This window comes from Bos indicus x Bos taurus, unplaced genomic scaffold (assembly GCF_003369695.1).
Source record: "Bos indicus x Bos taurus breed Angus x Brahman F1 hybrid unplaced genomic scaffold, Bos_hybrid_MaternalHap_v2.0 SuperScaffold_100135, whole genome shotgun sequence".
NCBI classification, from domain to species: Eukaryota; Metazoa; Chordata; class Mammalia; order Artiodactyla; family Bovidae; genus Bos; species Bos indicus x Bos taurus.
Window position 1 is genome coordinate 1084370 of NW_020867067.1, and position 26995 is coordinate 1111364.

The 26995-nt window shown below is 39.8% G+C and overlaps 1 pseudogene; it reads right to left on the bottom strand.

Moving 5' to 3' along the window:
• Window positions 1-26995, bottom strand: part of LOC113888437 — a 129924-nt pseudogene that overhangs the window by 20397 nt on the left and 82532 nt on the right.

Sequence of the window (26995 nt, forward strand, 5' to 3'; positions counted from 1 at the left end):
AAAGTTGGCTTAAAACTCAACATTCAGAAAATGAAGATCATGGCATCTGGTCCCATCGCTTCATGGGAAATAGATGGGGAAACAGTGGAAACAGTGTCAGTCTTTATTTTTCTGGGCTCCAAAATCACTGCAGATGGTGACTGCAGCCATCAAATTAAACGACACTTACTCTTTGGAAGGAAAGTTATGACCAACCTAAATAGCATATTCAAAAGTAGAGATATTACTTTGCCAACAAAGGTCCATCTAGTCAAGACTATGGTTTTTCCAGTGGTCATGTATGGATGTGAGAGTTGGACTGTGAAGAAGGCTGAGCACCGAAGAATTGATGCTTTTGAACTGTGGTGTTGGAGAAGACACTTGAGAATCCCTTGGACTGCAAGGAGATCCAGCCAGTCCATTCTGAAGGGGATCAACCCTGGGATTTCTTTGGAAGGAATGATGCTAAAGCTGAAACTCCAGTACTTTGGCCACCTCATGTGAAGAGTTGACTCTTTGGAAAAGACTCTGATGCTGGGAGGGATTGGGGGCAGGAGGAGAAGGGGACGACAGAGGATGAGATGGCTGGATGGCATCACCGGCTCGATGGGCATGAGTCTTAGTGAACTCCAGGAGCTGGTGATGGACAGGGAGGCCTGGAGTGCTGCGATTCATGGACTTGCAAAGAGTCAGACACAACTGAGCAACTGATCTGATCTGATACTCCTTGGAAAGAAAGTTATGACCAACCTAGATAACATATTCAAAAGCAGAGACATTACTTTGCCAACAAAGGTCCATCTAGTCAAGGCTATGGATTTTCCAGTGGTCATGTACGGATGTGAGATTTCGACTGTGAAGAAAGCTGAATGCTGAAGAATTGAGGCTTTTGAACTGTGGTGTTGGAGAAGACTCTTGATTGTCCCTTGGACTGCAAGGAGATCCAACCAGGCTATCCTAAAGGAGATCAGTCCTGGGTGTTCATTGGAAGGACTGATGCTAAAGCTAAAATTCCAATACTTTGGCCACCTCATGCGAAGAGTTAACTCATTGGAAAAGACTCTGATGCTGGGAGAGATTGGGGACAGGAGGAGAAGTATATGACAGAGGATGAGATGGCTGGATGGCATCACCGATTCGATGGACATGAGTTTGAGTGAACTCTGGGAATTGGTGATGGACAAGGAGGCCTGACGTGCTGGGATTCATGGGGTCGTGTAGAGTCAGTCACGACTGAGCGACTGAACTGAATTTACCTGAAAATTAAAATTGAGAGAACATGTTTATAAAATAGCATTCTGAAACATTTATGGTACTTAATGAACCAAAGCTGGGTAAATCCCTTTGGACTGTCAAAACAAAAACAAAGTTATTAACTGAGTCAGTTTTTTCCCAGCAGGTCTTTTGCTTAGTTTACTCAGAGTAAACCAAACCATTTCAAACAGCTGAGATACAAAGGTAAGTGAAAGGCAAAGAAGAAAAGGAAAGATATACCCATCTGAATGCAGAGTTCCAAAAAATAGCAACTGATCTGATCTGATATTACATCATTACACATGGAATATAAAATATGAATACAAATGAGCTTACCTATAAAACAGATACAGACTCGTAGAGAACAGACTTCTTGTTGCCCAGGTGGAGTGTGGGAGAGGGATGGATTGGGAGTTTGGGATGCAAATGCAAACTATTATGTATTATATATATATGTGTAACTGAATTGCTTTGCTGTACGCCAGAAACTAGCAAAACACTGTAAATCAATTATATTTCAATCAAATAAATTTTTTAAAAAGAAAAAAAAAATAGCATATAGAGATAAGAAAGCTTTCCTTGGTGATCAATTCAAAAAAATACAGTAAGACAATAAAATGGGAAAGACTAGAGTTCTCTTAAGAAAATTAGAGATACCAAGGGAACATTTCATGCAAAGATGGACACAATAAAGGGCAAAAATGGTATGGACCTAACAGAAGCAGAAGATGTTAAGAATAGGTGGCAAGAATACACAGAAGAACTCAGATAACCATGATGGTGTGATCACCCACCTAGAGCCAGACATCCTGAAGTGCAAAGTCAAGTGGGCTTTAAGAAGCATCATTAGGAACAAAGCTTGTGGAGATGATAGATTCCAGCTGAGCTAGTTCAAATCCTAAAAAATGATGCAGTGAAAGTGCTGCACTCAATATGCCAGGAAATTTAGAAAACTCAGTAGTGGCCACAGGACTGGAAAAGGTCAGTTTTCATTCCAATGGCAAAGAATGTTCAAACTACCACACAATGCACATATTTCACACTTTAGCAAAGTAATACTCAAAGTCCTTCAGGCTAGCCTTCAATAGCAGGTGAACCAAGAACTTCCTGATGTACAAGCTGGATTTAGAAAAGGCAGAAGAACCATAGATCAAATTGCCAACTTCTGTTGGATCATAGAAAACGCAAGAGAATTTCAGAAAAATATCACCTTCTGCTTTCATTGACTATCCTAAAGCCTTTGACCATGTGGATCACAACTAACTGGAAAATTCTTCAAGAGATGGAAATACCAGGCCACCTTAACTGCCTCCTCAGAAATCCATATGCAGGACAAGAAGCAATAGTTAGAACTGGATATGGAACAACAGACTGGTTCAAAATTGGGAAAGGTTTATGTCAAAGCCGTATATTGTCACCTTGCTGATTTAACTTCTATGCGAAGTACATCATGTGAAATGCTGGGCTGGATGAAGCACAAGCTGGGATCAATATTGCTGGGAGAAATACCAAAAACTTCAGATATTCAGATAATGCCATGCTTATGGCAGAAAGCAAAGAGGAACTAAAGAGTCTCTTGATGAAGGCAAAAGAGGAGAGTGAAATAGCTGGCTTAAAACTCAGCATTCAAAAACTAAGATCATGGCATCCAGTCCCATCACTTCATGGCAAATAGATGGGGAAACGATGGAAACAATGGCCGATTTTATTTTGGGGGGGTCCAAAATCACTGCAGAAGTTGACTGCAGCCTTAAATTTAAAAGACACTTACTCTTTGGAAGAAAGCTGTGACAAACCTAAAGTATTAAAAAGCAGACATTACTTTGCCAACAAAGATCTGTATAGTTAAAGGTATGGTTTATCCAGTATTCATGAATGGATGTGAGAGTTAGACTATAAGGAAAGTTGAGTTCTGAAGAACTGATGCTTTGGAAATGCAGTGTTAGAGAACACTCTTAAAAGTCCCTTGGACTGCAAGGAGATCAAAGCAGTCAATTCTAAAGGAAATCAACCCTGAATACATTGGAAGGACTGATGCTGAAGCTACAAAACTTTGGCCACCTGATGTGGAGAGTCAACTTATTAGAAACGACCCTGATTGAGGGAAGGAGGAGCAGGGGATGACACAGGATGAGATGGTTGGATGGCATCACTGACTCAATGGACATGAGTTTGAGCAACCTCTAGGAAATGATGAAGGACAGGGAAGCCTAGTGTACTGCAGTACACGGGGTCTCCAGGAGTTGGACATTACTGAACAATTGAACAACAACAAAACAAAAGCATACCCTCTGTCTTTGTGCAAATATATTCACCAGTGCAACAAAATGACTTGTTACAAGAAATGGCAACCCACTCCAGTATTCTTGCCTGGAGAATCCTCATGGCCAGAGAAGCCTGGCAGGTTATAGTCCATGGGATGACACAAAAGTCAGACACAACTTAGCAACTAAACAACAACACCTTCAGCACCTATAACCACAGGACTTTAAGGTGACAACCCTGTCAGTTATACCCTTTACCAATATCTGTCACTTCCACAGCCCCTCCCTCAGGCTAGTTGCTTGCCCTCTGGAGCATTAGGCTTTGCAGCCTGTTGACTCATCTCATGTCCACATTAAAGCTTTTAGAACAGTCACCTGCTTTCCAGAAAGGAAAGAGGTATGGAGATCCCTTGAAGATATCAGTGATTCAGTTCCAAAACACCAGAATATACTGAATATCACAATAAAATCAGTTATACAAAATTTCTGGTTTCCCAGGGTGTATAAAAGTTATGTTTAGACCACACTGTAGCCTAGCAAGTGTGCAGTAGCATTATGCCTGAGGAACAATCTACAGACCTTAATTTAAAAAACAATTTATTGCTCATGGGTGTACCTATGGGTGATTCTTGTTGATTAATGACAGAAAACAACAAAATTATATAAAGCAATTATCTTTCAATTAAAAATTAATTAAAATAATAGTAATAATTTATTGCTAAAAGTACACTAGCCATCACTAGTAGTACACTAGTACACTAATTGTAGACTTCAACAAGTAACACTAAAGATCATTGACCACAGATCACAACAAATGTAATGATAGTGAAAAAGTTTGATATATTGTGAGAATTACCAAAAAGTGACACAGACACGGAACAAATGCTGTTGGAAAAACGGTACCTATAGACTTTCTCGACTTGCTGACAAACTTTTAATTTGTAAAAAAACAAACAAACAAAAAAACCTTCAATAAAACAAGGTACGCCCATATTTCTAAAGCTTCTAAAGCAAGCAATAAAGAAACTGATTCAAAAATCAAAGGTTTGAAAAAAAAAAAAACCATTATTTTCTATTTGTGATGATTTGCTGAATTGAAAAGCAACCAGTAATCACAAGCTCTAGAACAAAATATAAGGTTTACACCTGGGGTGGATGGAACACAGAGGACAATGCCCAGCTCTGAAGCTGGGGAATGGATGTCTCTTAGCCCTAATGTCTAATCCTGCCATTCCTACAAGAGGCGTCAGCAACCACAACCATTTCGGACCAAGATGAAAACAAGTGGCCAAGTTTACATCTCTTGGTGGGACCTTCCATGGCATCACTGATGACCTCAATCAGGGATCCCTAAACTGAAGGTCTCCCAATACTGGAGTGGGAAGGGCAGCTCCAGAGTGAAGGACAAGGTCATCACAGAAAACAAGTCCAGTCATTGCAAAGGTGACAGGCTCCAAAGAGAACCCACACATTTCTCTTCTATCTCTGCCTTCCCCATTCACCCAGATGCTGAGTCTCCTCAACCAGACACCAGCATCAACTGCTCTCTCTCCCCTGAGTCCCACATTCAATTCATCACTTGGCTTTTCTTCCTTATCTCCCCCAAATCCAACCATCTGCCCATTTCCACTGCAGGCACCTTAGTCTCACCCATCAGCAGTTAAAAGAGGGCACAACTGCGAAAGAGAGGGAATACTGCATTTGGAGAATTGAAGACCATCAATGTGGTTTTAGCTGTAAAAGAAGGAGGGGGAGCAGAGTGGGATAAAACTAGAAAGGTGGGGAGGGGCATGCTTTAAATTGTTTTGTTAAAGCACATTAAAGATTTGTACACTTATCAATTGAGAAAAATATGAGGTTGCAGATATTTACTAGGAGATAGGTTTCCCTGGTGGCTCAGATGGTAAAGAATCTGCCTGCAGTGCAGGAGACCCTGGTTCAGTCTCCAGGTTGGAAAGATCCCATGGAGTAGGAAATGGCAACCCATTCAGTATTCTTGCCTGGAAAATCCTATGGACAGAGGAGCCTGGCAAGCTAGAGTTCATGGGGTAGCAAAGAGTCAGACATGACTGAGCAAGCAAGTAACACACACAAGTAAGTAAAGCATTAAATAAATTTAACATACTTTGATAATAGCAACAAAGCTGATTGGTTCAGCAGATACAGGCATTCACATCTCTGAATCAGGTGTTGAGGGATAAGACTGAGAACTGACCAGCGGAGAGGCTTTCAAAGCTCTGTCCTTCCTCACTGTTTCCTTAACCAATCACACATTTCAAGGTCACAGTATTTCTAAGAATTAGATAATAAAAATAATCTGCTACTATTAATGCTGGAATACCAAACCAAAAATAAAGCTGCAGGTTACATCTAGGAACAAAGTATTTATTTGAACAGACCCCTAACTGAGCTGGAGATCAAGCCATCTTCTGCTGCTGCCTCTAAAGCCTGACAAAGGGCTTGAAACAGGTAAATTTTATAGCATCATTTATTTATTATGGAATAAAGATGCTTTGGGGGATAGTCTTCAAAATATACAGTGCTAAGAGGTAAGAACAACAAAGCAACAAGGAAAGCGTAGGCTACTTTTCCAATTAGCATTCAAGAACACAAAATGAGGATCTAAGAATACCAGGTGCTAAAAATCATTTCTGGAATTTGAGCTACTGTCCTGTAGTCTTGGAATTTAACCCGGTCCCTCATCAAAGTTTGCAGGTGGAGTCGGCTTCCTACTGAGCTGCTCTAGTCCAGACAACTGGCTACACTGTTAGAGCCTAGAGCATAGCTTTGGTTGGGGATATTCCACTCCTGTCGTTGGACTCCTTGGAGCTCACTTCTCTGTATGCCCAGCTCGGTGAGTGAGGCTACAGACATTGCCTGATATCTACTCAGTGTCCCCACTGATGATCCATCTGACACTGTATGTGAAGTTGTGGGGGCAGGGGTCATATTCCAGAAACTGTCCAAGAAGTCAAAAGAGACAGTTCCAATATCATAAGACATAAGGAAGTTGGGATGTTACTGTTTATTATTGATTATTACCTATTTTGTGTGGACCATCAAAATACCTAAATGTATCTTGCATTCTTTTGGTACTGACTTCTCTTGTGGCTCAGACAGTTAAGAATCTGTCTGCAATGCAGAAGACCTGCATTCAGTCCTTGAGTCAGGAAGATTCCCTGCAGAAAGGAATGGCTACCCACTCCAGTGTTCTTGCTTAGAGAATCCCATGGACAGAGGAGCCTGGCAGGCTATAGTCCATGGGGTAGCAAAGAGTCAGACATGACTGAGTGACAAACACATTCTTTTGGGATTATATGCAGACAAAGGTTTTCCTTTGAGCCATGCCTTCTGTATCATTTTATAAAGCCACACTCTATCATTTACTGAAACTCAGCGAGCAGCAGAGGGAAACAACAAAGAAAGAAGGTGAAAAGAGATAAGGAATAGAGGGAGAAAGGAAAAGATAAAGAAAGGAATATTAAATTACTGAGAGGAAAGAGCCAATCAAATCTGGAGGGAAGATACTACACAGATATCCAGAGACCAAAGCTTGGAGCCTATTGTGTGTGCAGTGCCAGGATCTACTGTGTAAGAGACTTGTTTGTTTATCTACAGTCTCTTAGTCTCTCTTGATTTGCCTTTCTTTTCAAACTCTCACCTGCGATGCACAGATTCAGTTTCTGCAAGTCACATTTCAGAGGCTCTTTGGCAAGCTAGCCTTTTCTTAGGTTGTGCCAGTAAGTGGGCACTAGAGGGAGACTGAAAGTGGGACAGAGCTAATGTTCTATGTGATTTGCTGTTCCTGCAGCATCACCTCACCAGGAGGACCTGACTCCAGCTCTGAGCTTCTATTAGCACATGAAGAAAGAGCCCCATCGTGCTTCCTCAGTACATATGACCAGCAACTGGGCCTTTCCTTGGAGGTTTGAACACCAACTGTAGGGCCTCTCTTCTAAGTTCTTAGGTCTGGAGATCCATCCTAGGACATGGTAGCTGCTTCCTAAAATCATTACTCCAGTGTTTCCTTTCATTTTTCTAGCTTCCAATTCTTATGTAGCAAATTTCCTGTATTAAACCTTTTCATGGGAAATAGATGGGGAAACAGTGGCAACAGTGTCAGACTTTATTGTTTTGGGCTCCAGAGTCACTGGAGATGGTGATTGCAGCCATGAAATTAAAAGTGTAGGAGACAGGAAGAAGAAAATAAAAGCAGGCCCTGGCAAGGGCCGCAAAATAAATTTATAATTATTGATAAACTGGATGCTGTAAGGCATGACACTCTTGGAACAACTCCAGAGGGGACAGTGCATAATCTTAAAACAAGATATAATCCTGGGTTTGGAAAACTGACACCAGACTGTTTCTCAACTGGTGTCTCAGAGTCACATGTTTTATGTGTCTGGTGGAAAATCTATAGATAAGAATATTAGTTTTAGTTACTGATTTTTTATTGATTACTGTTTCCTAATTACTCAATGGTTAATGATCATTTTGTTCTTTGGCCCTGAAGGTCACATGAGTTATAGATTAACTCCCCATTTATTCTTTCATTCATGGCTGAAAGTATAATAAAGCTGGCTTGGATTCAGTTTTGGCACCTTCACCTTGGAGCGGTGTTGGTCCCCTGATCCTTGTTTTTCTCTGAATTCTCGTGTCTCATTTCTCATTCTCTCCCCATATTGTGATTTTAGAAACCCTATTTGTCAAGCTAGTCTTGACAAAAAGACGCTTACTCCTTGGAAGGAAAGTTATGAGGGACCTAGATAGCACATTAAAAAGCAGAGACATTAATTTGCCAACAAAAGTCCATCTAGTCAAGGCTATGGTTTTTCCAGTGGTCATGTATGGATGTGAGAGTTGGACGGTGAAGAAAGCTAAGCACCGAAGAATTGATGCTTTTGAACTGTGGTGCTGAAGAAGACTCTTGAGAGTCCCTTGGACTGCAAGGAGATCCAACCAGTCCATCCTAAAGGAGACCAGTCCTGGGTGTTCATTGGAAGGACTGATGCTGAGGCTGAAACTCCAATACTTCGGCCACCTCATAAGAAGAGTTGATTCATTGGAAAAGACCCTGATGCTGGGAGGGATTGGGGGCAGGAGGAGAAGGGGACAACAGAGGATGAGATGGCTGGATGGCCTCACCGACTCCATGCACGAGTTTGGGTGAACTCCGGGAGTTGGTGATGGACAGGGAGGGCTGGTGTGCTGCAATTCATGGGGTCACAAAGAGTTGGATATGACTGAGCGACTGAACTGACCCGAACTGAAACCCTTTCAGCTGAAATACTGTTTTTCTCATGAGGCCCTTTCTTCTCATGGACTCCCTTCTGACAGCAAGAGCTGAAAAATTCTGCAACCTTAGCCAACAACCTCCTGTCAATCTAAATGAGATGTTAATTTTTTTATTAAGGGAATTGGAAAATACTGAAACAACTGTAACACAGTGAAAGTGACTGTGCTCCACCCTCTTGAAATATGGAGTTATAACTTGGGTATGGAATATTTTCATGGCTGAACATCCTAAAAAATGACAATTTAAATATAAAAATATTATATGAAAATATAAAGTTATCAGGTATATTATTTAATAGCACATTTTGAAAGTAAATTAACTACTTGAGTTATTTTCAGGAATGAGAAGAGAAACCAAGAGAAAATTAAATGACTGGAGGTTTCTATCAAGTTTTACAAGGAAGGATCAGTGCAAAATTAAATATAAATGAACACAACTGAAATGGTGAGGGTCTTACCAGTATCCGTTCACAGCCAATAACGGTGCTCAACCTGTGTGTGATGGTTAGCACAGTGCACTGGGCAAATTTCTCATGGATTTTTTTTTGTATTAACTCATCAGTTCTGGAATCAGAGAAGTTGATATACTTCAGTGAAGACAGGAAAAGCAGACTAAATAATTAAACATTAAAAATCAATACTTTAACATAGATTCTTGTTCCTAAAAACCTAAGTATAAAAAGTCTATCTAGAAATTTACTATTTTTCATAAAATGATGGAAAATAGTCTTCCCTTGAAATTGCTTAAAACTATCAGGAGCTGCATTTAGGAATCCAGCTCTCTTAGGATCCCTCGTAACAACATTAACATACATATAATACATCTTGGTTTCTTCCTTTGTTTTATGTGATTAATATTATTAAGATATATCTGTTGGGCAAAGACAGCATAGAAACATTTCTCAGCATCACTAAATGTTTTCACATTTACAATATGGATTCCAGGTGTCATGGACCTCAGCTCCATACCTTGGATCCACATTGGATGTGGCTTTGTCAAGAATCAATATCTGATTTTTCCTGAGAATAGCCCTGGCAAGGCACACCAGTTGTCTGTCCAACGCTCAAATTCAATCCTGATTCTCCTAATTCAGTATACATTTCACTAGGAAGAGCTCTGATGGCTTCTTTAAGTTGTACCTGTGGATACAGAAAGAACATTTTGAAAATGTTGTTCTAACTTAAAATGTTAGAACTTTAAAGTCCTCATGACTTCTTATGTATCTTACATGTACAGCCATGTGATGGGAAAAGCTGTTTCCAATTAGTGTTCACTGAGAAAGATGGTTGGTAGAGTCAACTCAGGACAGAAAGATCTCAATGTCTCCCCATCCCCGACATATGCCACCCATCAACAACCCTCACCTAGGAATTAGTTCAGAAAGTCTCTCAAAAATTGAAGGTATTTCTCCCAGTGTGGTTTAAACAGAAAATCTAAACAGATTTTTATGGTTGAATCAACTTTACCAAAGTATATTTTGCATAGGAGTTGGTACACTAAAAGGAAACTTAAAAAAAAAATACAGAAAGTATGGTTCCCTAAAGATATAATCTTATTAACAGTTTACAACTTTTTAACATTTAAAATAATACAAATTTAAACAATGGAAAACTCCATCTTATACATTAGTAATCCTGGGACATTTCCCAAGCTTAGTCTATAAATAGTGGACCAGTCAAGTGCATTTTCGTCAATATCATAAATGTCTTCCAGTGAATGAAAACTCACAAAAAACAAGATAGAATATTTTATCTTATCTCTCCCACAATATGGATATATGTGATGTTTATACTAATTTATCTTCATAAAATAATACTCTTTAGATTAAAAAAACACAAATCTTTAACCACCAAATATAATCTGAAAGTACACTTGGTGGTAGGGGTCAGTTCAATGAATATTCATTTTGGAGAAATATTATGGAGCAAGAAGCAAACTCAGGCTATACTTAAAGTGAAAGAACAAAGAAGAAATACACTTCAAATTAAGAAACCAACATATTGATGGCCAATAAGTAGTGTGACACAGTACAACTTCAGATAACAAAACACCAAGGGTGAATGAGCAGCATTTTTGCTATATCCTAAATGCTGGAGCACTTCCACGAATGTGATCCTGAACTATGCTCCTGATGGAGTCCAATCCCTAGAAAGCAGAATTTTGAGTTAGGATTAAATATGGTACTGGTACTTAGTGATAGCATGAAATGTGTAAAAACTCTAAAGGGTAAGATTTGGATTGTGCTGCAAATGGTTGGTCTTTGTTAAGACTGATACTCTAACTTTGAAGAAATAATCTCACACTTACTCCTGAGTTGGATGACATCACATAACTAATCTGGTTGTTTTCTTTTCCTTCAGGTTGTCCATATCTGCTTCATGACAAATAAGAATTGTTAAGGGGAAGTGTTTTTCATAAAATAATGTTTTCTGAGATACTGCATTTATTTATGAATCAGGGATGGTTATGAGAATAATATGAATATCAAGGCCCTCTGTAGTGTAATCATAAAATCAAGGCAGAAAGTATTAGAATGGAAGAAAAGGGCAACAGATGCAGTAGACAATAATAACTAGAAGTTACAACTGGAGAATATGAACACATTAGATGATAGTGTAATATTACTGTTTTATTTCTTCTTCAAGATAACTGTGTTACTTTATGCAAGAGAATGTCCTTGAAAAGGACAGAGATTGTGTCTCTTGATGACTGTGATAGACCCAAAATCTGCAACGATGTCTGTCTAAGAAGCTCTTGGAGATATTTGTTGGTAGTGTGAAGACAGAAGTGAATCTCGTCATATGACCTATCTGTTCCTATGAATTAGAAAGTAATCCATGTAGACAGTTTACATACAACACTATTATTAAGTGTAAAATGATTATATTCTTATAACAATTAACTTGCTCCAGAATATCACATCACACTGTAAGCTGTGGAAAACATATAAAAAGTTATAATTTAAGGAAAATGGATCAAATAATACTATTCAAAACTATACATCTCAATATTAAATACTTCAGATCATTTTTGAGGTTGGGAAAATAACAGAATATAGCAAAATTGAAAAACAATGAACTGAATTTATAAGGTACCCTATTTCTGTCATCATAAATATTTTTAAAGTAACCCACTGTGTAGTGTATCTAGCAGGTGCCAACACCTCTCACAGGAGGTTAACACAGATGTCAGATGGTTCCCACATTTCATGGAACCTTCTTACTTCTCAAAAAGAAAGGCTGGTGCGGGCTGGAAGGAGACAGGGAAATGCAGTCAAAAAATGGGGAAAAGCTTTTACTAGAGCAGGACCAGCGGTAAAGGAAGTAAAGGGACAGCCCGTTCACCTAACACAAGGCTCGGAAATGGAAATGTGACCTGTCCCACAGCAAGGACTGAAGCACGTGGTTCCTGATGCATCGGCTGCTGACACCCAGATTTCTGTATCTTGGTTTCCTGTGTGGTGAGACACACTTGTGTCCTAACAGAGATACTACCAGCTGGATTTGTGTAACACAAAAATTTTTAAAGAAATAAGCCATACTTCTCTGAAATGAAGAGATAAACATTTAGTACCTATTTATCAAGTGCTACTTTTTTTTCCTTTTTTTAAATTTTATTTTATTTAACTTTACAATATTGTATTGGTTTTACCATATATCAAAATGAATCTGCCACAGGTACACATGTGTTCCCCATCCTGAACCCTCCTCTCTCCTCCCTCCCCATACCATCCCTCTGGGTCATCCCAGTGCACCAGCCCCAAGCATCCAGTATCGTGTAATATCATATATGAAATGAGTCAAGTGCTACTTTTTAAAAGAAAAAGACTGAGCTAGAACCCATGAGAGATTAGAAGTCTGTCTATGGTTTAGAAATCTAAAGTTTCTGTCATTAGTAGAATCAATTTGCAAAACTAGGGCTAATACACAAAATAATTAGTATTAAAATAAACAAACCAACAGCAACCTAATAGTCAAAATTTTTTCATGCAAGGGCAGGGAAACTCAGTGAAGTAGGGCAAGGGGAAACATGACACAAATAACAGGAGCTCCTCTAGAAATTAACTTATACATATAAAATCTGAGCCAAAACACCAGGGTTCTGTTACCTACATTCATGCTAAGCAATAAAATGATATAATTGTCAGTAAGTAATCATTATCACATTCCAACCAAATAATTTACTTTTATGAACACTATTTTAATAAAACATCATAGCATTTTATTGGAAGGATCTTGTTTATATTTCAGTTAATAATGAAAAACTAGTGTCTCCACTTAGATATCCCCTAAGCCCAGAAGAATAAAATGAACATTGGAGGATAATTAGGGTAATTAATTTACTAGGTCACTCACAGAATTGGACCCCACAGTTTTAAAGTCTAGTTTAATGCTCTGCTAAGGACAAAATAATGTATCTAGTTGCTTGGGGTTCTATAGAAAAAGCTAAAATTAAAACATGAGCAATTATATTGTTGGTTTTCATTATCAATACACATACTTTAACTGTACCCATCTCATCACTGTTTTCCTAGAAACTAAACAGTTAAAATGATAAGCTTCCCTTAATTATCTGCAATGCTATGAACATACACACACAGATACTGATGCTAACAAGTTAATCACATTACATAAATTACCTCTTCTAAGACATTCCACAGTTGCTCCTCCAAATACTCATTAAAGGGATCCAGATTTTTCCTCATTGTTCCAGTGAATAAAAAGGGTTCCTAAATACCACAAAATAGCGAACATTATTATCTTAATCTCTTTTCATTTTAAACCAATGCTTATAGAAAAGAATGAAAATACAAAATATCAAAATTCACTGCAATTATTAATATTAAAGTTCCAAATGTATGTTTACAAAGCAGTATCTCTAAAATAATTTTCCATTGTACAAAGTGTGCTACAAAAAATCCTCTGGACTTTAACACTAAAAGAAGAAAGTGTTTAAGAAGTATTTTCATCTTAAAAAAAGAAAAACTGAAGAAAAGAAAGGAAAATTTGATTTTTTAAAAAATTGGCATTCTGATCATAAATATCTGCTTAAACACACACACAAACTGACCTTATAATCACATGAGAAACTTTACATCAAGATCTACATAAGTTAACTGTCAATCCTGGTGTGACTGGGAAATGTCAACTGCATGATTAGTTGAGGTTTGTGCTTCAAAGCAGAACTATTCAATATTTACACATTGGCAATGAAGAGGTTTGACAGAATGTGGTCCATTGGATAAGGGAATGGCAAACCACTTCAGTATTCTTGCCTTGAGAACCCCATGAACAGTATGACAAGGCAAAAAGATAGGACCCTGAAAGATGAACTCCCCAGGTCAGTAGGTGCCCAGTAGGTGCTACAGGAGATCACAGGAGATCACTGGAGAAATAACTAAATAAAGAATGAAGGGATGGAGCCAAAGCAAAAACAATGCTCAGTTGTGGATGTGACTAGTGATAGAAGCAAGGTCCGATGCTGTAAAGAGCAATAATGCATTGGAACCTGGAATATTAAGTCCATGAATCAAGGCAAATTGTAAGTGGTCAAACAGGAGATGGCAAGAGTGAACATCGACATTCTATGAATCAGTGAACTAAGATAGATTGGAATGACTGAATTTAACTCAGATGACCAATATATCTACTACTGGGGGGCAGGAATCCCTGAAGAAATGAAGTAGCCATTATAGTCAACAAAAGAGTCTGAAATGCAGTACTTGGATGCAATCTCAAAAATGACAGAATGATCTCTGTTCATTTCCAAGGCAAACCATTCAATATCACAATAATCCAAGTCTATGCCAGACCAGTAACACTGGAAAAGCTGAAGCTGAATGGTTTTATGAAGACCTAAAGGACCTTTTAGAACCAACACCCCCAAAAAGATGTCCTTTTCATTATAGGGGACTGGAATGCAAAAGTAGGAAGTCAAGAAACACCTGGAATAACAGGCAAATTTGGCCTTGGAGAACAGAATGAAGCAGGGCAAAAACTAATGGAGTTCTGCCAAGAGAACGCACTGGTCATAGCAAACACCTTCTTCCAAGAACACAAGAAAAGACTCTACACATAGACATCACCAGATGGTCGACACTGAAATCAGTTTGATTATATTCTTTGCAGCCAAAGATGGAGAAGCTCTATACAGTCAGCAAAAACAAGACCAAGAGATGACTGTGGCTAAGATCATGAACTCCTCATTGCCAAATTTAGACTTAAATTGAATAAAGTGGGGAAAATCACTAGACCGTACACGTATGACCTAAATCAAATCCCTTATGATTATACAGCAGAGGTGAGAAATCTATTTAAGGGACTAGATCTGACAGACAGAGTGGCTGATGAACTATGGACTGTGGTTCATGACATTGTACAGGAGACAGGGATCAAGACCATCCCCAAGAAAAAGAAATGGTAAAAAGCAAAATGGCTGTCTGAGGAGGCCTTATAAATAGCTGAGAATAGGAGAGAAGTGAAAAGCAAAGGAGAAAAGGAAAGATATACCCATTTGAATGCAGAGTTCCAAAGAATAGCAAAAGAGAGATAAGAAAGCCTTCCTAGTGATCAATGCAAAGGAATAGAGGAAAACAATAGGATAGGAAAGGCTAGAGATCTCTTCAAGAAAATCAGAGATACCAAGGGAATATTTCATGCAAAGATGGGCTCAATAAAGGACAGAAATTGTATGGACCTAACAGAAGCAGAAGACATTAAGAAGAGGTGGCAAGAATACACAGAAGAACTGTACAAAAAAGATCTTCATGACCCAGATAATCACGATGATATGATCACTCTCCTAGAGCCAGACATCCTGGAATGTGAAGTCAAGTGGGCTTTAGGAAGTACCACTACGAAGCAAGTTAGTGGAGGTGATGGAATTCCAGTTGAACTATTTCAAATCCTAAAAGATGATGCTGTGGAAGTGCTGCACTCAATATGCCAGCAAATTTGGAAAACTCAGCAGTGGCCACAGGACTGGAAAAAGTCAGTTTTCATTCCAATCCCTAAGAAAGCCAATGCCAAGGAATGCTCAAACTACCGCACAGTTGCACTCATCTCACATGCTACTAAAGTAATGCTCAAAATTCTTCAAGCCAGGCTTCAGCAATATGTGAACTGTGAAATTCCAGATGTTCAAACTGGTATTTGAAAAAGCAGAGGAACCAGAGATCAAATTGCCATCATTTGCTGGATCATCTAAAGAGCAAGACAGTTCCAGAAAAACATCTATTTCTGATTTATTGACTATGCGAAAGCCTTTGTGTGGATCACAATAAACTATGGAAAATTCTGAAAGAGATGTAATACCAGACCACTGGACCTGCCTCTTGAGAAACCTGTATGCAGGTCAGGAAGCAACAGTTAGAACTGGACATGGAACAACAGACTGGTTCCAAATAGGAAAAGGAGTACGTCAAGGCTGTATAATGTCATCCTGCTTATTTAACCTATATGCAGAGTACATCATGAGAAACACTGGGCTGGAAGAAGCACAAACTGGAATCAAGATTGCTGGGAGAAATATCAATATCCTCAGATATGCAGATGGTACCACCCTTATGGCAGAAAGTGAAGAAGAACTAAAGAGCCTCTTGATGAAAGTGAAAGAGGAGTGTGAAAATGTTGACTTAAAGCTCAACATTCAGAAAACTAAGATCATGGCATCTGATCCCATCACTTCATGGCAAATAGATGTGGAAACAGTGTGAACAGTGAGAGACTTTATTTTGGGGGGCTCCAAAATCACTGCAAATGGTTACTGCAGCCATGTAATTAAAAGACACTTACTCTTTAGAAGGAAAGTTTTGACCAACTTAGACAGCATATTAAAAAAGCAGAGACTACTTTGTCAACAAAGGTCCATCTAGTCAAGACTATGGTGTTTCCAGTTGTCATGTATGGATGTGATATTGGACAATAAAGAAAGATGAGCACTGAAGAATTGATGCTTTTGAACTGTGGTGTTGGAGAAGACACTTGAGAGTCCCTTGGACTGCAAGGAGATCCAACCAGTCCATCCTAAAGGAAATCAGTCCTGGGTGTTCACTGGAAGGACTGATGTTGAAGCTGAAGCACCAATATTTTGGCCACCTGATGCGAATAGCTGACTCATTTGAAAATACCCTGATGTTGTGAAAGATTGAAGGCAAGAGCAAAAGGGAACGATAGGATGAGATGGTTAGCTGGCATCACCAACTCAATGGACGTGAGTTTGGGTAAACTCCGGGAGTTGGTGGTAGACAGGGAGACCTGGTATGCTGCGGTTCATGGGGTCGCAAAGAGTTCGACACAACTAAGCAACTGAACTGAACTGAATGAAGAATAAACTAGGCTATTTTCCCCATTGGTCAGACTATCTTCTAGGATCTGGAATCTCTCTGCAGGTGAGAATGGAACATCCCTGCACATTCAAAGAGAACGTCAGCTCCTGGAGCCTGAGGCACCTCTGTTTGTGGTGAGATCACATCTGATTCTGCATCAGCTGGTCCCCACATTCTCTCACCTGTGCGTCAGGATGACGTGCAGAACCTCGTTACTAACTGCAAGGCCAGGAGGGCCTGGAAACCCACTGTAATGTGAGCCATAATAAAATTATTTAAATAGCTTTTCCAAGTCATCTACTTTCCTATTCACCATCAGGAGGAGCCACAAGTAAATTATATTGGAAATATACACCTCCTGAGTTTCAAGATAGAATCTTTTACATAAACTCGTGTAGACCATTTTCTTCTGGAAGGCTCTAGTATGCCAGGTCATAAGAATATGGGCAGCAGGAAAGAGCCCAATAGGCTCCTTTCAGTGAAGGGGGAAGAATAAGGGGAGGCACACGTGTGGGAACAAGAGACCTGACTCTTCCACAGGTGCCTGGGACTGCTTCAGGAAATCACCATGTTCAAATCCCGCCTGGTCTTGGGGCTGGACTTTCCTCCTCATTTAATAAAAGCCTGAGAAGAAAGATGAAGAAGACAGACATTTATTTTCCCTAGTCATGATGAAGAATGACACTCAGAGAGCCTCCCATACCTTTTTTTGCTATTGTCTCAGTTTTAAGTCTAGTGATCAAGAAATGAATGCAGAAGGCACAGGACAGTGTGCTACCAAAAGAGATACATCCCTAAGGAAAATCCAAAATTAAAACTATACTATGTAGGGAGCTTCATTTGGACAAAGTTGATTAAGTGACCAATAAGCCTACAAACATTGAAAATCACTGGACATACAACATTTAAAGATGATTGTTGAACTGAACTAAAAAATCCAGACTCAAATTTAAAGTTTCCCTTAAAAGTCTTGAATTTAGGATCAAAGATTAACAACCATCTAAGCAATAGTAAGAGTTCCTTGTCAGGAGAATAACCATCATTCCACCTCAGATTTTTATAAAAACTTTTTACTTTTTGTAATTTTCAACCCTAAGATTCCCATATTTAGGAGATTTCTCATCCTTTAGCTGTATCTATGAAGTTTACACAAACAACTGGTGAGATGAGGGGAGGCTGGTCCCGAATATTCCTCGCCCTTCTCTTCTCTATCTTCCCTCCATTATCCAGGTCCTTTCAAGTAAGCAGGTACTCCCTGAGTGTAATCTCAACTGGCGTTCTTCCTGGGGAATATACTTAACTACTTCAGATCTTGAGCACAAAGGACACATACACTTCAACTACCTGCTGTGTTTAAGGAAACTATTTAGGAAAAGCTTTCATTTTTGCTTCTTCCTGGAACTTTGAACACAAATTGAGGAGTACTTCTTAAGAACATGATAGTCATCTTTTAAAGCTCCCCCAAGGACTGATGGTCTATGTCCTGAGTCCCCTGTCTCTGGTTCCTATTCAGGTCCTTGCTGCTATCATATCTCCCCCAGTTCTGACCTGTTCATGGCAGGACCAACAGTGATGGGGATAAGCCTAGGAGAGAGAGAGAGAGAGATGACCCCAGAAGCTTGCTGCTGTTCCCAGGATCACAGGTAACAGGGATTCGGGGAATCTGATGTGGGCCTGGCTCACCTGAGTGGGGCAACTCAAAGAAACAGCACTGTTCTCCCCATTCTGCAGAGTCTGCTCTCAGCTTCCCAGGTTACTTAAATCAGGGTGTTGCCACACAAGCATCACTGCTTGCTACTCATTTGAGGGGAAGAGGGATGTATATGTTCTGCACATAGACAAGTTAACTTCAAGTAACCAAACCAACAGACTTTTTCCATCTCTGAGCCAGCAAGACACTGTAAAGACAAAGGGCTCTTGGCTGGGGAGGGGCAAGATTTTGAGTATCTTCTCCTGACACTTATTAGCCCATAACACATTAATGAAAAAAAAAAACATTTCAAAACTGATATTCTCCAACTGAGACTCAAAACAGGAGGAGTTGTATCTTCTGACCTTGCCAAACTTTTGTTATGTGAGAACATAGTTCAATTTAACTAACATTTATTGAAGACAAAAAATAAATTTGGAGTCAGACATTTCTGAAAAGTTGATGCATATTTTCATTAGTTATTAAACACAGGTAAATTATTTATCTTTCTAAGACAGTTCCCTTACTGGAAACTAGGGTTAGCCTTGCAAGGTTGCTGTGACAATCTGAAACACAATGAAGTTCCTGATGTGATGCTAACATGGACCAGGAGCCCAGCCCAACGGGGGGACAGGCAGGGACAGTGTTTGTCAAACTTCAGATGTAGTTGGTGGATTATGAAATTAATTTTGTGTCTCTTGATCATCATTTTGTCTTTTTATGAACTAGAATAGAACTGGTATCACAAAAAATATCAGAGCACAGAGCAATAGTAATGTTGTTTTGTGACATTTTTGTTCCTCTGTGTATGTGTGTGCATGCATGCACATGAAATCATGATATGAAGCAGTTCTATCAAGGACCACAGTCAACAGCCTTGCACAAGCAGAGTAATTCGTTTCTCAGCCTCTGGAGTTGGGAATCTCTTTAAATTTACTTTGAATCCTATTAGTATATTTTTGAAATTAATACCTTATTGATCACGTCATTTGCAAATGTTTTCTTCTTTTCCGTAGGTTGTCTTTTTTTTTTTTTTTAATGGTTTCCTTCGTGCTGCAAATTCTTTTAAGTTTAACAAGGTCACATTTGTTTATTTTTGCTTTTGCTTCCATTAATTTTGGGGTCAGATCCAAAAAATAGTGATGTGATTTATGTCAAAGAGTATTCTGCCTGTGTTTTCCTCTAAGATCTTGGTCTTACAAAGTATCTTTTCTTACAGGTCTTTGGTCATTTATTCATTTTACTTTTATTTTTTTATATGGTTTACTGAATCTTCTAATTTCATTCTTTTATACGCAGTTGTGAAGATTTCCCCCCACTATTTATTGAAGTGACTATCTTTTCTTTAGTATATATTGTTACCTCTTTTGTCTTAGATTAATTGACCATAAGCGCATGGGTTTATGTCTGGGTTTTCTATCCTGTTCCATTAATCTATGTGTCTGGTTTCTGTGATAACATAATTTTTCAATGCTGTAACTTTCTACTATAGTTTTTTTTTTTTTTTTAACTTTTACAATACGGTATTGGTTTTGCCATACATTGACATGAATCCACCATGGGTGTACATGTGTTCCCCATCCTGAACCCCATCCCATCCCTCCAGGTCATCCCAGTGCACCAGCCCCAAGCATCCTGTATCCTGCATCGAACCTGGACTGGAGAGTCATTTCACATATGATAATATACATGTTTCAATGCCATTCTCCCAAACCATCCCACCCTCACCCTCTCCCACAGAGTCCAAAAGACTGTTCTATATATCTGTGTCTCTTTTGCTGTCTCGCATACAAGGTTATTGTTACCATCTTTCTAAATTCCATATATATGTGTTAATAGTCTTATATCAGGGACTGTGATTCCTCAGCTGTATTCTTCTTTCTTAAGACTGTTTTGCCTATTTGGGGTCTTTTCTGTTTCCGTACAAATTTTTAAAAAAACTTTTTGCTCTAGATTTGTGAAAAATGCCACTGGTAATTTGATGACAGAGATTGCATTGAATCTGTAAATTGTCTTGGGTAGTATAGTTATTTTTAACAACATTGATTCTTTCAATCCAAGAACACAGTATATCTTTTCCTCTGTTTGTATCATCTTCAATTATTTTCATCAGTGTCTTACAGGTTTTGGACTACAGGCCTTTTTTACCTCCTTAGGTAGGTTTATACCAAGAGTATTTTTTTCCCTTTGATGTGATATCAATGGGATTGTTTCCTTAATTTCTCTTTCTGATACTTTGTTTCTAGTCTATATAAATTGGGTCAATTTCTGTATATACAAAGGCTTATACAGATCAGATCAGATCAGTCGCTCAGTCATGTCCGACTCTTTGCGACCCCATGAATCGCAGCACGCCAGGCCTCCCTGTCCATCACCAACTCCCGGAGTTCACTGAGACTCATGTCCATTGAGTCAGTGATGCCATCCAGCCATCTCATCCTCTGTCATCCCCTTCTCCTCCTGCCCCCAATCCCTCCCAGCATCAGAGTCTTTTCCAATGAGTCAACTCTTCGCATGAGGTGGCCAAAGTACGGGAGTTTCAGCTTTAGCATCATTCCTTCCAAAGAAATCCCAGGGCTGATCTCATCAAAGAAACAAACAACCTAATCAAAAAATACGAAGACCTAAATAGACATTTCTCCAAAGAAGATATACAGATGGTCAATAGACCCATAAAAAGATAACTCAACGTCACTATTCAGTTCAGTCACTCAGTTGTGTGCAACTGTTTGCGACCCCATGAACTGCAGTGTGCCAAGCTTCCTTGTCCATCAACAACTCCCAAAGTTTACTCAAACTCATGTCCACAGAGTCGGTGATGCCATCCAACCATCTCATCTTCTGTCGTCTACTTCTCCTCCTGCCTTCAATCTTTTCCAGCATCAGGGTCTTTTCAAATGAGTCAGTTCTTCAAATCAGGAGGCCAAAGTATTGGAGCTTCAGCTTCAGCATCAGTCCTTCCAAAGAATATTGAGGACTGATTTCCTTTAGGATTGACTGGTTTGATCTCCTTGCAGTCCAAGGAACTCTCAACAGTCTTCTCCAACACCACAGTTCAAAAACATCAATTCTTCAGCTCTCAGTTTTCTTTATAGCCACTAATTATTAGAGAAATGCAGATCAAAACTACAATGGGGTATTACCTCACACTGGTTAGAATGACCATCATTTAAAGTCTACAAACAATAAATGCTGGAGAGGGTGTGGAGGAAAAGGGACCCTCCTATACTGTTGGTGGGAATGTAAATTGGTGCAGCTATTATGGAAAACAATATGGAAGTTCCTTTAAAAACTGAAAAAGAGTTTCTGTGTGATCCAGCAATTTAACTCCTCAGCAAACATCTGGAAAATGTAAAAAACCCTAATTCAAAAAGATACCTGCACCCAAGTTTTCACAACTGTATTACTTACAATAGCCAAGATATGTCCAGGACAGATGAATGGATAAAGACATGATGTTTACACACACACACAGAGGAATATTATTCAGCCATAAAAACAATGAAACAATGCCATTTGCAGTAACATAGATGAACCTAGAGGTTGAGACTAAGTGAAATAAGTCAGGCAGAGAAACACAAATATCATATGAGATCACTTATATATGGAATCTTAAAAAATGATAGAAATGAACTTATTTACAACACAGAAACAGATTCACAAACATAGAAAAAAACAAAACAAAAACAAAAAACTAATGGTTACCAAAAGGGAGCATGGAGAAGGATAAATTCAAAATCTGTGTTTACTAAATGCACACTACTATTTTGCTATACAATTGAAACACTGCAAAAAAATAATTAGACAAAGTATCTGGGGAAATTTAAAAAAATTATACTATGTATAAAATAAAGACAAAATGAATTAAAGACCTAAATGTAAGACAAGATACTTTGTAAGACAAAAGCTTAGAGGAAAGCATCTGCACTGATTTTGGAGCCCCCAAAAATAAAGTAAAGTTGATAATATTAAACCAACCTAAATACATTGTGTTCTCTGCCAAACCCTGTCCCTGTGTCAGGTGATGGAACTTTGTTGGCAAAGTAATGTCCCATGAAAGGCATCTCCATGGTCTCTACAACTCTCCCCACACACTCAGCAAGTTCCCAACTGAAAATTCAATATTCCACCTGATAAAGTAATTAAACAAGGAGGCCATGGGGCTGGGGTGGCTCTAAAGCCTTGGCAGTCTGTCTCCACAAACCAAAACCTAAGCCAGAATCAATGCACTCAGATCTGAGAAAAAACTTAGGAATGACCAACCACAAGCAGCCAACTAGGCTTCCCCAAATCAGGCAACTGCTTAAAATACAGCCAATCAAATCATTTTCTTTGAATACATGTGACATGTCCTTGCACAGTTTCTCTCCCTTACAAATTCATATAAAATAATGTCTGTGGATGTTTTACTATTTACTGACCCCATGAAACCAGACCCAGCTGATTTCCTCAGTAGCAAATAAAACATTAGGGAAAAAAATCTCAGGATGCAAAACTCATCAACTGAGAGCAGCTCTGGTTGAGGCAGCTCAGGTGGAGGGAGATGACCAGGACCCTGGCTGGGACCCTTCTTACCCTCTCCCCTGAGGGAGTCCATTGGGAGAAACACAGGGAAGCATCTGGGTACCATCAGATAATGCAGAACTAGAAAATGATGCAGGATATATTATGTCATGTTCCACTTGGGAAGTGAAATGCACATACCTCTTTAGTGAAATTACCACTCACCACATCAAATCTGTAATATGCAAATTTAAATGACTGGTGGTACAAAGACAGCAATTTCACTCAACAGTCAAGCACTGACAATTCCTAGGGGATGAAGGGACAGCCGTCTCCCATCTGCTGTGAAGAAAGGGACCTGACAGTGAGGATGGTCCCCAACTCATGCAGGGGTGCTCACCAGTGGACAAATAGTTGTTTTATTAGTACTAAAATTGGGGTAGTGTCCTCAAAGGAAGCACTAAGGGGGCCCCAAAACATCTAGAGATGGACGAAATAGCACTGATCTTGTGCTCATAACACTGTCAACATTGGGGTTTACACACTAGAATCACCCCCTCTGCACATGAAATCAACTGCTCTCAAACTGGAGAAACCTTAGCCTCCCCCTATTCCTAGAGGACTGGAGAAGGACTGACACATAGAACTGCTTCTAGGAGGCAGGGCTTCTGTATCTTAATAATCTTTCTTCAAGCAGAGATTCATTTCAGAAGTCAGGGCCTGTGGAGCAGTCAGGGGTTAACGAGAGAGGTGATGAGGCCTGGAGGTAAACAAGCCAAGGAGTGAAGCATCAAATGACCTCTAAGTCTGAACACTTGTCACTACTCTCCAACCCACATCAACCATGTTAAGAGTTGTGGCTTGGATGGTGCCCCCTCCTCAAAAAGATGTGCTCAAACATGACACCTGTGGACATGACCTTATTTGGATACAGGGTCTTCACAGATGTAATCAAGTTAAGATGAGGTCACACTGGAGCAGGGTGACCCTAAAGCCAGTGAGACTGATGTTGCTATGAAAACAGAAGAGACCCAGACTGACACGGGGACAACAGCCACATGACATCAGAGGCAGAGACCACAGTGCTGCAGCTGGAAGCCAAAGAACACCAAGGAAAGCTGGTGAAATAGGCTGGAGGGAAGGATTCTCCCCTGGAGCCTTCAAGGACAGCACAGCCCTGCCAGCACCTGGATTTGGGACTTGAAGCCTCCAGAGCAGCGAGACAATAAACTCCTGCTGTCACCCAGCTTGCGGTGCTGTGATACAGCAGCTCTAGAAACTGAATCTCTAACCTGAGCCCACACTTCTGTCTTCTCAGCTTTACTAAGACTCCTAACTGCTTCTTCTGTCACCCCTCCAGTGACCATCAGAGGAATCTCTTAACTCCCACATCAGATGACATCCCTCCTCTGATCTGGACCATCCAAGACTTCCATTCCACTTCTGGGCTCCCTGCCCACAGCTCAGAGACCAGCTTCCTCCCATCCCCCTGCTCACTCTCCTCAGACACGCTGGTCTTCCTGCCATTCCTCCAACCTGCCAGGTCAACTCCTTCCTTAGGACCCCCGGCCTCAGACTCCCTCCCCCAAGTGACTATGTGGCCCCCACCTTCATGTCACTCAGACCCCCTCCCCCAGGTGACTATGCAGCCCCCACCTTCATGTAACTCAGACCCCGTGGAGCACCAGCTCCTCAGGCAGGCAGCCAGGACATCATCCTCTTTGTCACATCCTCCTCATCAGAATAGGAGTGCAGGGAAGGCAGGGCCTTGTCCTCCTGCTGCACAGGCTCCCACACGTTTCGGGGACATAGAGACCTGGGCAGAGAGACCAGAAACTGGAGACACCAACAGATAGGGCATCTCTGACCCGGGTGCTCAGATACCCAACCTCGCTTCTGGTGTTAATGGAAGATGCTCTTTTGGCAAAACTATGTATGACAATCACCTGGATACCAACAGATCTTAGAATCTCTAATTTCTAAGTGATACACTTTGATTGAAGTCATGGAAGAGGAAAGTAAAAAGTTCTAAATAAAACTGCAACATTACCTTAACAAATTTATTTGGAATAGTGATGATTCAATAACACTGTGGTTGCACTTTTATACACTTTAGGGTTTATTTGGCTTAGAGTGTAATAGTGACATTTCTATAGGGCTTTAGGTTCATCCTCCAAGGCATGAACACCAACTCTGAGGAGAAGGGGGCAAAAACTGAGGGAGAAGAGGGCGTTTACCATGAACCCAGGAGACTGACCTGTTGGGAGGTCTGTCCTTCAACACACCTGAGTGCTAGCAATTCCACGGATTTCTAGAAATTACTTACATCTTTCAATATCAGAATCTGACTTGCATCTTTTAGGTGCTGCAACTGATGAGTGACTAAGATTGTGATCTTCTCCTTCAAGGCCTGACAAACACATCTACAAATGGAAAAGGCACAGTAAGCAAAAGCACATTAATGGAGTGCCTCACTGAAAACCTATATTTTGAAAACTGTGAGACAAAGACCACACAGCAGTCAAAGATCTTTAGTTTAAATTCCAAATCAATAATAAAAATTAAATAAACATAAACCGATGTATAGATCAGTCTTATGGACTCTGTGGGAGAGGGAGAGGGTGGGGAGATTTGGGAAAATAGCACTGAAACATGTATAATATCATGTATGAAACGAGTCGCCAGTCCAGGTTCGATGCACGGTACTGGATGCTTGGGGCTGGTGCACTGGGATGACCCAGAGGGAGGGGAGGGGAGGGAGGAGGGTGGAGGGTTCAGGATGGGGAACGCAGATATACCTGTGGCGGATTCATTTCAATATTTGGCAAAACTAATACAATATTGTAAAGTTTAAAAATAAAATAAAATTTAAAAAAATTAAATAAACATAAATCAATTAATCCAACTAGGTTCTTAAATTTATCAGCAGCAAATTTGAATCTAGTGCTATAAAAAATTCTTAAAACCAGTCTACTGGAGGAGGCAAAAACAGCTAATTTTTTTCCTCTAATACTCAGCTTAACAATTATTTGCATGTTTCATAAAGGAAAACAACTGAGTAATACTGAGATCTCAAAACTTGACTAAACTAAAACACTATTTTATTGCTATCCGGGAATGGGAGAAGAGGGATCCATGTAATTTAAAAATGTGTACATTCTTAGCTTTCTAGGTGATTATTTATAATTAATGATGTAAATATTCACAACAAAAAATTAATAGATTCTTGGTAATCTTTGCCAGAGTGCATTTGCTAGACACGTGTTCCCAAAGAATATTAGATAGAAAATGAATGCCAGAGTGGCCTCCATCAGTCACTACAACATTACCAGTTCCATTCAGGAAGCAAGTCTTCTTTCATTTGGAGTGAACACCTTCCACATATGAAAGTAAAAGAACAGAATCCAAATGACCCAAATCACAGTGGAAATCATCCAATGGCTCAGAGCACCCACCAGTTCTCTTAGTCAAGACACCCCTCACTATTCAATCTTAAATTGCTTTCACAGTAAAAAAAAAAAAAAAAAAAAACTACTCCTACATTTCAAATGTAGACCCCTAAGAACTCAGCCCCAGTGTCATCCCACAAAGTCCACAACCCCTCCAGGGAAGCATGTGGGTCTGGGGCCCTGGTGATCACAGGAAGGGCTCCAGGCAGGTACTCTGGGAGCCCAAGCCCCTTG